The following is a 14,405-nucleotide window of genomic DNA, read 5'->3' as shown; positions in this document are numbered from 1 at the left end:
CTTCTGAAAAATAAAATCTGGACATGTCTCGCTACCCCCAGAAAGGGCATCTCGCACCCCCAGGAGGTGGTGCGTGCACCCCAGGTTAAGAACCACTGGCTTAATAAAACATTGCCAGGTTAAGAGCCACTGGTTTAATAAAATATTGCCAGGTTAAGAACCACTGTTTTAGTCAAACATTGCCAGGTTAAGAAGAACCACTGTTTTAGTCAAATGTTGTCTTGTTAAGTAGAATCACTGGTTTAGTCAAATATTGTCAGGTTATGAAACACTGAGTCTCGGAACTTCGGCAAGGCCCAGTGAGCTAAGACCGTCGACGGATGACGAAAGAGACTTGCTGGCGTTAGAAGTCTCTGGGGGGCAGGGCGGGGTCTATGTTGTGGGAAGCATATTGTAGTGTAGGAAATAAACAAGCTATTGTACTCCACTTATATGCTCCCACGTAAATTCTCACCCGCAGAAAACCCTGCACTGACAAACGTGGTTGAGGTATGGTCAAATAGCCCGCACGACACGGGGATAGAGGGGCCTGTACGTATACAGTGCAAACGAAATGCGAGGAAACGCCATTCGACACCGTTTTAAATGGAACGAACAACTCAAATATGAAACCAGTTAATCATTTTACGACGAAACAATAAGTAGCGCAATTTACATATCCCCAAAAACAATAATGCATGTGCCTTCCATGTTTAATAAGTTAAACTATATAGTGTAATCCAGCACTCCCCACAACTCCAACCTTCAACCACCAGCGCTGACCAGCGTGGTGAAGTATGACCAAATCACCGCTTGGTGGGCGAGAGGGGGAGGCCCTCATTTGGCAGTGGATTGACAAAAGTGCCTGTACAGGTAAACAAAACGACGGAAGAAAACACGATTGTTGCCACAATCATTGTAAACTCTGCACGAAAATGTCGTACTCATGCGTAACAATTACAATGCTGCCCACACCTTGCTGACCAGAGTGCTGAAGTATGACCATGCAAACCCCACGTCCTGAACGGACGGCTCAGGCTTGGCTGTGGCGTTGGCTGCCCTCATCCAGCAGTAGATTGGCCATGTCCATTGCGTCCGCATTGAGTCCCGCGGGGATCCCGCGTGATGCCAGCGCGCGCGTCTGCGTCACGGAAATCTGATGCGCAGTGCAAAGCCATCATTAGCATTACGTAATGGCGTGACACCGCCTCCGCCGCTGCTGATGATGCTGCTGATGATGCTGCTGCTGATGCTACTTCTTGCGAGCTGCAGAAGCAACCGCAGCAGCTCGCTCCTGTGACTGCGTTGCGAGGAGGCGCAAGAGGGCCACATGCGTTGGTGAAGTCTTTGGAGCTGCGGAGCTTTTGCCGAGACCTCCCCCTCCTCCTCCCCCTCCACCACCACCATCATCTCTCCTGCTGTGTTTATTTAAGCTCGTCATTCACAACGCTCGCGCCTGTGCCGAGCAAGAGGCTTGCGAGAGCCGAGCATCGTCCCGACGCTTCCTTCTTCCTCTTCTGAGCAGGTAACGCGAGAGTGGGTTACGGCTGCGGCTGCAGCAGCAGCAGCGTCGTCAGCACACCGCGACTCGCACTCGCATTGCACGCCGTGAGTTTCAATAGCGCAGTGCGAGCGCGCGCTGCTGTTGTTGGTATGCAGAGGCGGTGTTGCGGTGCTGCTGCTGCTGTTGTTACGCGCGTGTATTTCGGATTATAAGATGCGCGTTGCCACCACCCACCCTCGTGATTTAAAGCAAAAGTTGGGGGTTGCGTATTACAATCCGACGCAAGCATCTCGCCTTATTCTATCCCTCAATTCGTTTCGGAAATCCGTCCAAGACAACATGCATGGCACAACAATGCAGTATATGATTGTAATGGATACGTCGTGGTGGTAGTGCCTTACGCCGATAATCCGGCAAGCCCTGAAAAGCGAAATGTCGAGTGAGAAATTCATCTCTGGGTTATGCCAGAGACTTTGCAGTACACAGATAAAGATCCCCCGTATAGCCTTAACATACTGTTGGGAAAAGTGTTGTTAGCGAGCACCTATGAATGCCGACATGGTCGGCACCACGCCCTGCCGCCTTTGTCTCCCGAGTGGCGCTGTTTACACACCGCACCGGGTACTCATTTGAGGCTGAGTCGACCTAGGGGAGGGTCTCAGGACCGGTTCATATAAATCGTCACTCGGGTCGCCTGGTTCGTAGCGCAGCGCGCTAACCACTACACTACCGCTCCCCAGTACACACACAAGCAGTCGTTTCGGAATTTGTATACTGTATGTGTGTGTCTTTGCACAGTTTTTGTTTTCTCGATTATAAGACGCACTTGTATTTTTAAAATAAATATTATTGGTGCGTCTTATAATCCAAGTAGGTATGTGTGTGAAACCAAGTGTTGTATCGCCACTGGGGAGACAAAGGCGGCCGGGCGTGGTGCTGTCCACCCGCCCCCTCGTGTGCCGTGCCGGCCTTCATAGGTGCTCGCTAACAGCACTTGCCCCAACAGTCTGTTGAGGCTATACGGGGGATCTTTTTCTTTGTATAACGAAATCACTCGTGCGAAAATAGTAGACTAAAACAAACCCCTACTTCTGCTGTGTTAGCGGTGCAGACGTTCGTTCGATGTCGACACCGCCTGTGATACACTCAATTGACTATGTGGACACGATTACTGCTGAGCGCGGAGTGAGTGCAATCGAGTGGTTAAACAATGGGTCGTCTTTCTTATTTGTTGACAGCAAGTGGTGTATATATTTTTTTAACCAACGTGTTTTGTTTTAAAAAAAATATTTTATTCTTCAGATCATACAAACATGGTCACACACCTACTGGATTATGAGACGCGCCCCTGATATTTGTTTTCAAATTCAGAGGGTAAATGTTTCTTTAAATAATAATAATCATCATCATCACCACTATAGTTAGTTAATTATCGAGGAAAGCCACACCAATCACGTCATAGGACTTTTTTTTCACGAGGGGTCCCGCTTCATTGGATTGTAAATTCAGATGTTGCCAGAAAATGTGAGTTGTTATTGCAATTGTGGCGAAAATCTGAAGACCCGGAAAAAACCCGCGCGCACGATAAGGGGGAGGGGGGTGGCAACGCTCTATCCCCGTACAGATGGAAACAGATGGCGATTAGTCAACTTGCTGTGCCGCCCTCTCCTGGCGAGCCAGGGGTACTGCTCCACGTCGACGCCAACGGGAAGAGAGTTTCGCGACATCTGTGTGATCCACACGAAAGACAGAATGCAGTCACCCTTTGGCATTGCAGCTCTGTATTCAACTGCAGTGTTCCAAACACGTGTTTGCGTATTTGATGGATTGTATTCCCCGCATGCATTCTCACGCGTGATTAGTTGCATTGCCCAATTGCTCACTCGAGCAGCATCTTGATTGATGTTGCGTTGCGTACAGCCTGCTTAAAAAAGGAAAACGATACGGGCCGCATAATTGCTCGCTTGCAAACGCGTGCGCCATGTCAACTGCTTCATTGGTACATATGTATTTTGAACTTCTTTCGCGCCCTACGTAGCCAACCACGGAGCGATGAGATAGGCTTGCGTGGCGAGAGCTAGCTGGATTGTTGGCATCATGACACCGTCCAATATGGATGGCGACGATTTTGGCTGGGGAGGCCTTCATCCAGCGGTGTGTAGAGACTATATACACACACACACAAATATACTACACATACAAGTTGTCAGTCAAATGACAGCTTTACTATTTCATGCCCTATACACAACAGCATTTCATGAATTTCACATCACGTGGCTCGCACTGAGTAGATCTGCAGATGACGTGTGGTGGGGTCAATCGTCGTTATTCCCATCCCATGCAAGGACGTCCCAGCCAGCCCGAGAGAGTCAGCCACACACCCCTGGAGCGCTTCCACTATTGGAGGCCCTTGTGCACCTGCAATGCGGGCGAGGGATCGCTTTAACATCGCGATGTGACAGACAGCACCTTGCACCCCCGCAGACAATCTCGGCACTTAACACATCTTCTTACAACGATCGAATGCATTGGACTCATCTCGGCCATCGGCTAACACCAGTGCGTTTGTCCCAGCCTTGTTAGCTTGAAGCTTGCAGCCGCAATGCAGCCAGACCGCGTAATAGCGATGCAAATCCCAAATGTGTCTGAGCGGCCACGCGTTAGCCGAGGTCCACGGATTTCAACTTGAGGGACCTCCTCTTTGAGTGCTTGACGCAGCCAATGTGCCGTTGTGGCTGCCTGTACACTGATAGACGATTAATGCAAGTACTGTTAGCGAGCACATATGAAGGCCGGCACGGCAGAGGAGAGAGTGGGTGGTCAGCACCATGCCCGGCCGCCTGGGGAGACAAAAGCACTCATTTGAGGCTGAGTCGACCTAGGGGAGGCCCGCCCAGCACCGGTTAAGATAATCGTCACTGGTGTTGGCCGTGAGCTAACCGCTACTCCACGGCTCCCCACGATTATCAACACACACACACAATCCGTGCTGCTGGGTGAGATAACACAACTGGGTGTGGCCTTGTGATTTTTCGTGATTGTTTTCGTGATTGTGATTGTTTCACTATTGGTCCGTGATTGGAGTGATTGGAGAGACTGGTCGCTTCCATAGAAGGGCGAAGCTCATCTGGAGTAATGAGACACTCATGACGCTTTGTGGACGCTGTTGTTCCAACGTTTACATTAATGAGGCTGAATATCGCACGATAAGTCACTTGCAATAAATTGAAACCAACAGGAAAATTAATTAATTATTCATGTTGACGCATAAAACGATTTGAAGCTTAAGTTCTTCCACAATTATTTGCTCATTAATAAGTTATGTAATGGGCTATTAATAATAGGCCAAGCTAAGGAGATGCCACCCCCAGTATGAGTTCCCTTATCTCGCTCTGCTTGCAAGATGCAACGTGGTGTTTTAACAATTGAACAATGCTGTGCATATTCTTGGTTCTTTCGGTAAAGTCACGTAGAAGGGAAATAATAAAATAATATAAATATAAAACAATAAAAATTCTCACGACGTTTAGACTGCAACAAGCAATCATCATCAGGTGTGAAATCTACTGCAATAATATTTTTTTTCAAATGTTCTTGCTGTGGATTCCACACCTGATAATGATTGCTTGTGTTGCAGTCGAAACGTCGTGAGAATTTTTATTGTTCTATATTTATATTATGTTATTATTTCCCTTCGACGTGACTTTACCGAAAGAACCAAGAATACGAATCCCTGCAGTCACGAAAGCTTTAAATCAATGCTGTGCATTTCAACGTACCTAAACTCCGGAGATTGGTTCTCTTTTAGGTATTCTCTATTGACCACTTGGCATTTCCCGAATGCCATGATGCCCGTGAATCATGTGAGTGTTTGCATAATGATCATGCTCGCCGATGTTGGCGGCGTGTGGTTACTTAAGATCATGAAGACAATTCTGAATACCTCAACGCAACCTGGGGTTTAAGCTTTTATAATTACTTGATCAACCAAGCAGCTGATCTACCGATGACATTTTAAAATTGTTAGTTAAATTGGAAGAAGTTGAACTTGTATTGCCTTTTACAGATGATGCCTGCGTCGAACGGGGTCCCACCGCTTATACGGAGGAGTGTTCTGCCAATAACCTCTGGTTATACAGGAGTACTTGTTTAACACACTTGCCTTGGCGGATGAGACAGAAAAAGTGTGAACCGAATGTAGAGTTGTGTTAATTAAATAAACACCGCTGGATAATATTGGTCTGGAAAGCCACTCGGTTGCCGGACTAAAACACACATATTTTTTTAGAATATCTAATTTCTATTGATATATATTCACTGTTTTTTTTGCATTTATAATGCACACAAATTCAACCTAAAATAGACATTCAGAGGTGCGGGGGGAAATGCATGCTATGTGGAGAGGCAGATTGGAATTCTGTTTATGTGTATTTTAAATTGGGCATGCCAGCCTTGAACAGAAATGTCCCAGCCCAGTGTCATGCAGCAAGAGGCGAGGCACTGCGCTGTGGAAGAAGGTGTTGCTGTCGTATTTCGGATAAGACGTTCAAAAGTCAGTTCATAATCTGCACTGCAGATATGAGAAATCCCACATTTCAAACAAAACAACAGCCCCCCTCCATCTAATATCCCCATGCAGCTCCCAATACGGAAATTTGTGGTTCCATCCCTGTAAAATGACACCAATGCCTTTCAGCGGATACACTCAGCATGTCTAGGCTTTAAATATATACATATACGTGACTGCATACGACTAAATATATATGTGTGGGCAAATGCAAACAAATGTTGTGATTAGTTTCTATACACTGTAGTTGGCTCAACTATACAGTTTCAAAATAAATAGAAGCGGAAGTGCATTTTCTGCACAGAAAAATATAGAAATATTTAAGTCCATTAGGCTATTGGCTTTCTTGACAAGTATTATTCAGCAGTAGTTTTAAGAGCAATTAAACTTGCTGCTTGATGTTATTGAACTGGAAGACTAATAAGAACATATTGTCTTTGTGTGGAAAAGCAGAATTGAGTTGTCTATGTTTGTTTTTACCCACAATGCTCTACTGGAGCAACGCATTATTTTTTTGCACAGTGAAAAAAATGCCGTACGTATTTGTGCAATATTAAAGTAAAAAAGCATGAACCCGGCGCAGTAAACATGGAACGTTGGATCAACATCGAGCCAACAGTCCCAGGCATCTGTATGTACTGTATGTTGACGTTCTTTCGCAACGTTCGCAGCCAACCGTGCTAATCCGAGGTGCCAATGTTGTCCCAATGTCGCACTTTTACTGGGGAGCAGCCTTCATATTTCTTCTTCTTGGTTCTTTCGGTAAAGTCACGTAGAAGGGAAATAATAAAATAATAAAAATAAAACATAATAAAATAATTCTCACGACATTTCGGCCACAACGCAAGCAGCCGTCCTCAGGTGAAGAACAGGTCTGTCGGAAAGACAGCGTCTGAAATTGCTGCTTGATGATAGACCTGTTCTTCACCTGAGGACGGCTGCTTGCGTTGTGGCCGAAACGTCGTGAGAATGTTTTTATTATGTTTTATTTTTATTATTTTATTATTTCCCTTCTACGTGACTTTACCGAAAGAACCAAGAAGATGAATCCCTGCAGTCACGAAAGCTTTAAATCCAAATTCATATTTCTTCTTCGGTGTTCATAAAAAAAAAACACGGATCGTAAAAAATAAAAAAAATGCTGCATCTCTTGAGGTTTTAACATATATATTTTTTATTGCGTCCTTTGAGACCACTGGCATATTTGAGAACCCTGTGATGCATTGGATTCTGCGAGTGCGTACACAAGCACGCAGACTTGCGTGCAGCTCAATGCAGATGGCCCTCTCTTGATTTCACTGCAGCCCTCAGCGCTCTGCGACCGTGCTGGACAGATCGATGCCAAACTTAATCAATGACCTCGATAGCGAAACGTCAAAGTGCATGCATTCGCTCCGAAACACATGCCACTCGCACGCACTGACATGTTAATAGATGCACAGTTTGGACGAGAGGACGTGGACCGGCAATACGAAGCGATGAAATCGGTTCGTGTGCAGGTGCGGGGTAAACTGCTACGTCGTGGCTGATTTTGGAGGCCTTCATCCCACAGTGGATTGACCACGGCTGATGATGATGACGAGAGACGGTTGTTGGAGACTTACGAGTGAACAAAGCATGTGAGCAGAATCTATTTTTGTTGTTGAGTCTGATTTGTAAGGGTTTGGTTGATGAATACAGATATTCATGCCAGTTTTCTGGCAATGAAATAACACATCTGCTCTTCAGTAACTGCATTTTATTTCCCCTATGTAGTCCATGTGACCATATGGCATTGTATGATATGAATATAATGATCATTGAACAATATCTATTCATGCCCTTTGTCCATCCACTGCTAGATAAGGGCCTCTCCATGCCGTGTGGTTCGTGGGGATTATTTCCTTCTGTGCAGGGGATAGCGTGTTGCTCCCTTGCACACGTGGGGTTTTCTCTGGGTGCTCCGGTTTCATCCCACGTGTTTCATTAATTGGCTGAACACATCTTAAAATTAAAACCCAAAGGAATTACACTCCTGAAAAAGAGTCCTACGGCTCAGTATAGCTTTCCTGGATGCAAAATCAATGAGACTATCATCATCATCATCATATGTTACGGAAACGCGTCGCTGCACCGTCATAGACGGTGGGGAGGGCAGGTAGGTGGATCTCGCCGAGCCTGAAGCAGCGACCTCCATGCGGGGAGTGCATCTCACAGCAGATAGCCTCACGAGAAAGGCACCCCACATTGACCGCATGCACGCTTCAGATTTCATCGGGACATGAAATGCCACCGAGGTGTTTATTTATTTATTTCCCCCTTCCCTCCTCAATTTACGCATCTCGCTTTGCATCCACATGTGACGTCCCGGCACAATTGGGCTCAGAAACGTGTCGCTACTCGTGTGTAATATATCTTTTTTTGTCAGAAAAATAATGCGAAAAATAATAGGGGAAAAATATCAGTGTAGGCTTTGCAATATGTAAGCAAATAATGAAAAAAGATGTACATTCCGAAATCATCATCATCATCATCATCATCATTTCCAGCCATGGTCAATCCGCTGATGAAGGCCTCCCCAATCTGCCACCACCTCTTGCAATCCCACCATGCGATAATCCACCTCGCACCTTCACACAAAGTGATGTCATCGCTCCTTCAACTTGGTAGATGTACACTCGGACACGTCCCATCCCTTGTCTGCCACTCTATTACCATTTTGACCGTCAGACGTCATCCCTTGGAGTGACGTGTCCTGTCCAAATCCACTCACGGTTGGCTACGCACGGCGCGAAAGAATTTCAACATACATACATAGAGAATGAAAAATGCTTCGAGTTTTTGAGTGTTAAAGATTGCCCAAAAGATGAAAGGTATTGTTGCATCCCTATCAAAACAACTCCAACACACGAGTCGAGGATTTATTCGGTGTTGGACTAAAATGTTCCCAAAATAAATATGCGCACACAGATTTTTTTTTTTTTAGAGCTGAATAACCTTGGTCATGAAGGTCAATGTGAAGAATTGCAACAATGCACGGTGAATAATAAGGGAGACCGTATGAATGCTGCTTTTGCATTTTTTCGGGAAAAAACTGGGTTTGTGTTTTCTTTGAAATGGTCACTGACTTTTGGGCCTCGGTTTTTGGCGTTCACACAAAGGTTCAATTCATGGCGTGTGATGCCAGGTCTAACGGAGCTCTTTGTCCCTAAGACACTGCTACGCTTCACTTTGGCAATCCCTTCTCGCTAATTGCAGAGTAACGTACTTAATGCTGTCTCTGTGTATGGGACACTCACTGCCTGTTGTTGGTAAGAGTGACATCTGCTCATAAAACGCCTGGTTGCGTTCGGCAGTGTGTGCTGCGGGCTATGCAGTGAAAGATCCAAAAAGCGGCCTATGTGAAACGAGTTTCATCGCAACATAGCCGGGTGGTTGCACATATGCCGCTTGTTGTAGAGGTTTCGCGGTCTGAACCCATGGGCCACCCTGGTTAATAACAACAAATGAGTACGGCAACACCAATGCTAGTGCTTGCGTAGCATTATGGCAGGGCCCTCCTGAAATATAACAAATCGTGGGGCTCTGTGAGACTTTCCTGGATATATGAAAGACGTTCTTGTTGTTATTACTACTGTGGGTGCACACGTGCCGTCTGCTTCGCAGAGATGTTTTGTGAAAGAGAGGAGGAGGCCTCCGTTGTGAGCCTGTGTGGCGGTGCAAATTTGCCGACATTGAGAATGACTCAGATTACTTTAATTGGTGAAGGAGCATTGCCCCTCACCTGTGAAATGACCGCAGACTTGAATTGTCGGCGAATTACTCAAGTAGCCTTGCGTTATGAGAATTGCGCAAATACCAAATGCTACGTTGTCCCCACCTGAAGAAGGATGCTTGTGTTGCGCCCGAAACGTCGTGATTTAATTTAGTTGTTTTCATTTATTGTATTTTTTACCTACGTGACTTTATCGAAAAAAACAAAGAGTATGACTCCTTGCAGTCACGAAAGCTTCAAATCTAGAACCAAATTCACCCTTTGATTGATTGTTTATCTTTTATTTTCATTCGAAATATTGTTTTTATAAGGAGCACGCTGCTGGTAATGTTATTGGATTTCATTTTCGTTTTTGTGAGTTGGAATGAGGTGGGGCAGCCTCTTTTTGCGAAATTAATTTCAAATCTAATTTTTTTTTTACATCACTGGAATTAAGACTTCGTGAAGAGCCAATTTGTAATAAGCCTCCATAACATTCTAGTGTTTTTTTTTAATGAGTTATGAGAGCCCAAAATGTCCCTAATGAGATGTTGTGTACATTTATCCTGTTCATGCACCCTTTGTTGCAGGCATTTGTCCCGTTAATCCCAGCCGTAAGACAGTCATTCCAAAATAATAGTCACCTCCCCCCGTCATTGTCCAGTATTTGTATGTCTGCCAATCAACATACTGTCTTGTGTGCTATACAAACAATCCATTTAAGCGCCTGCACTCTGAAGAGGACATTCGCAAATGGCAACATTACCTAGGGAAAGCGTTGGTTGGAGCAGGTCTATGTTATCATTCCATTCTTACCTCCGTCAAATATTACCTCCAAAGATATGAAACCCATAAACGACAAATGTGACACCACACACATTTAAATTGATATTCAACCTGTAAGAGTGCATCGCCTATTTACAAGTTGTTAGATTAATTGTCATGATTCAAGGCCAGAATTACATTCCAGGGAAATGTTTTTTTTTAAATCTTGTTTGCACTGCCTCATTTGTACTGTTTCACTAGGGTCCTTCTAGAATGTTTCAACTTATTTGTTCTGTCCTACTCTATGCTATTAGCCTGCATTTGGTGTAACACGATGGCTTTCGGGACCAATATCATCCAAATATGGCTGTCCACCTGATGTTGCTAGTTGTAATTACTGGCGAAACGTCGTACTCAGATTGTAAATGTTGTGGATTTGCTCTCCAACACACCGGTGTGCTGTACTCGTAACGAATTGGCACGTTCTGTTTACGTGATAAACCTTACTAATTGGCTGTGCCGGGTGGTGGCTGGCTTAACGACACATTTATATTTACACGATCTAACCCACAAAAAACTATGTTATAACCTGCATCTGTTTGTGATGCTGCGTCGGCAGTGGTGCATGAGCATGGATAACAAGAAACTCGAACACATTCGTCAATAACTCCGTTTTTCAAATCTGATAAAAAAAAAATATCACAGGCAAAGTTTCGGGGCTATAGCGCTCCACAGCAAAGAGATGAGCAGATTTTTTTTTATTAATATGCATATGGTTTGTATTACATTATAAGATCAATTGTTAGACGCATCTATTAAGATAGTGAGCATAACAATTGTTTTCCGTTAATGAATCGTCACGTATGTCATTCACATATTTAATAAGCGTTCAATATTATCATGATGCACACAGATGCGCATGCACAACACGCAGCTACCAGATAAGACGCTTACAATGCAGACAATAATAATGCTGAGAATATGGCCATTGTGTCAGTTTGCTGATCGTAGTTGGATTGTAACCGAAGGACTGGTGCCTCGGTATATGTGGCTGAGTGTCTGGGTCCCTTGGTGATTGTATGTCTGAGTCTGGTTGCCTCTGTCTATTCACGCCCGTGTGGCTGTTTGCCAACGTGGCGAGTTTTACTCGCGCAGCACGGCCACAATTCGCTCGTAATTCACGCGTTCTTTCGTTAAAAAAACCCCCAACTTTTTGCCGTGGATACATCTTCACCATCGCCGACTGCCGGATGAAGTTCGACCCGAGCCATCGCCGCCCCTGGCGATCTTGCGATGTTGCCATCAGTCGGCAAGCACCTTGCTCCGTTTCCGCGATGGACGTCGTGTCGGAATGCCTTCTCGTTCCCTGGTTGACGCTCCGTTGTCATCCTCTGCCCGTGGGCCACCGTCGTCCCCGTGACAGCCGTGACCCGGACCTCGGGAACCCGCGGAACCCGCTGATTGGTGACCGTCATCTATGCAGGACCACCGCCGTCTCGTATCCATCGCACGCATTGCGGCTCTTGAAATATCGATGATGATTTTTTTTTACCTCTTACCACGGCAAACTCTCTCTCCCACTTCAGCAAAAAAAAATTATTGTTGTGGTTTTCCCAACTGATGATGGTTGCTTGTGTAGCGATCGAAACGTCGTGATTGAATTTATTTTATTTTATACCTACGTGATTTTACCGAAAGAACCAAAGAGTATGGATCCCTGCAGTCACGAAAACTTCTAATCTAAATATCTTCTTGTTATTTTAATTTCCGACCCCTAGTCAATCCGTACCATGCACTCAAGCCCACGTACTTTTCTGAAACGTTGAAATGATGCCATTGATCGGTTCTCCGATCCACATGTCGGCTGCATTTTAGATATTTGACAAAGTCACGCGTGACACATGTTTGTATGTAGGTATGTATGTTGAACTTCTTTCGCACCTGACGTAGCCAACCGTGTCATTCCGAGGTGTGGAAACAAACGGCTGCGCGATGCCACATTAGGGCACACCCAGACCCCACGTTCTTTTCAGGGGGGGGGGGGGGGGGTACTCCAGCAACTGAGTCGTGAGCGTTGGGCTCACAAGAGACAAATCGTTAGTCCTGAAAAGAGAACAAACGCATTAACCAGAAACATTCTCTCATTTGGTCACCGTCTGCACGCCCGCGACATGAATGTGCCCGCGAGCTAGAGGATGCGTTTGTCCTCTGCTTCCCTTTTGAGTTAAATGTCTGAGCTCCCAAGCCCATCGCACCCTCCCCCAGCCTTCCCCGAGATGCTAGTGGAGAGGCGAGGGTGGTGGTGGTGGCTGGCGATGCTGTGTGTCTCTTGCTCTTGGTAGCAGAGACTTTCTTTAAGTGCCACTGCGTGCTCGTACGGCTGACGCTGCTAAACACCGTGCGCCATCCAAGGCGAGTTTGTGATGGCGATGGAGTAGAACTCGCTTTGTTTTGGTTTACACTGCCAAGGATGTATTTGCTGTAATTCATCAAAGGTCATTGTAATGCCACTTATTTAATCAGCAGAGACTCGGCAAATGTCAAAACTCCTTTTCAGATAGGGAACTGCTACGTTGAGATGTAATAACCAAAAGCCATGAATGAGTGCTTGACTTTGATTTGTTTGGCGTTCACCGGAGGGAGAAAGCCACACCTCACATATCATGGGGTGACTCTTAAAACTGACATCGCCATGGCCACCTCCCAGGGCTCCACACGTACTACAACACCCGGCAAGCCGTAGTGGTCACCCAAACAAGTACAAGCCAGACCCGGTCCTGCAGATGGCAATCCGATGAGACGGGGCACATTCACTTTAAGATGTTTCTTGTTCATGTTTTTGTTTGCTGCGGTTGCACCCGAGTCAATAGCCGCATGGCTCACAGGGTTAAACCTAATACATGAAACTGAAAAACTGAACTGAAACATTCAAGTGTGATCTGCTCCCGCTAATGTCTACGAGTAGTTTGAATTTAATTTTAGCGTTCTACGTGGGACAAACCACGTAGACAATTTGTGAATTATGCTCAAGGGCTATGCGCACGCACATTTCTCCCACTCGGTAACACAACACTTGATAGGTCCCAGGAAAATAATCGGAGTCTTGGAATTTAATTGTTGGTAAATCATTGATCGTGCATTTTGACGCAAAACACGGTCTAATTCAATGATAATAGTAATCTTGCACAATTAATGTCAGCGTTGCTTCTGTAACATCTTCAGAATGGCTTTATTCGGACTATGCAAACACCACCATAATGTGCAGAACATTTGTTTCGCTGGTGTCAGTGTCCGTGCCTAAATGCTGTCATGTACCCGATTCTGTCTCACGGTGTGCGCGAGATGATTTATTTTTCAAAGCAAGCTCACGGGCGGCATTGGTGACAATGTAGAGTTACCGCTGTGGCTTGCTGCTGAGAAGATGAGAATGTTTAAGGACTGTGAAGAGCTGCCCAGCATGTGCAAGATCAAAACTCACCAGGCTGCGTGCGTGCGTGCGTGCCACGCGTGAGCGCGCAGTGGTGGAGAATTGTCGGAGTGGCTTCGCACAACGTGCTACGAAGCTGTGCCCTGCGGTCAATTGCCACTCATGGCGAACACCAGTGGTGAATGTCTGAAACGGTTCTGGGCCTCCACAAGGTCGACTCAGCCTCAAATGAGTGCCCGGTGCAGTGTGTAAACATCGCCACTGGGGAGACAAAGGCGGCCGGGCGTGGTGCTGGTTACCCACCCCCTCATGTCCCGTACCGGCCTTCATAGGTGCTCGCTAACAGCACTTGCCCCAACAGTCTCTTAAGGCTATACGGGGGATCTTTGTCTTGTGTGCAGTGGTGGGGCATTGGCGCGGTGGTTTGCAC

The 14,405-nt window shown here is 45.8% G+C and overlaps 1 protein-coding gene across 6 annotated transcripts in view; it reads left to right on the top strand.

Moving 5' to 3' along the window:
- Nucleotides 1–1,000: 1,000 nt before the first annotated feature.
- LOC144946113 (neuronal cell adhesion molecule-like) overlaps nucleotides 1,001–14,405 on the top strand; it is a 106,607-nt gene continuing 93,202 nt past the window's right edge. For 4 of the 6 annotated variants that reach the window (XM_078874859.1, XM_078874862.1, XM_078874858.1 and 1 more), the window contains exon 1: nucleotides 1,001–1,504. The gene's annotated coding sequence lies outside the window, so the exon portion shown is untranslated. The remainder of the gene's footprint in view (nucleotides 1,505–14,405) is intronic. The other 2 variants (XM_078874861.1, XM_078874860.1) reach the window with 1 other exon arrangement.

The sequence above is a fragment of the Lampetra fluviatilis genome, chromosome 40 (genome assembly GCF_964198595.1).
Source record: "Lampetra fluviatilis chromosome 40, kcLamFluv1.1, whole genome shotgun sequence".
NCBI classification, from domain to species: domain Eukaryota; kingdom Metazoa; phylum Chordata; class Hyperoartia; order Petromyzontiformes; family Petromyzontidae; genus Lampetra; species Lampetra fluviatilis.
This window is presented reverse-complemented; position numbering and strand designations above follow the sequence as displayed.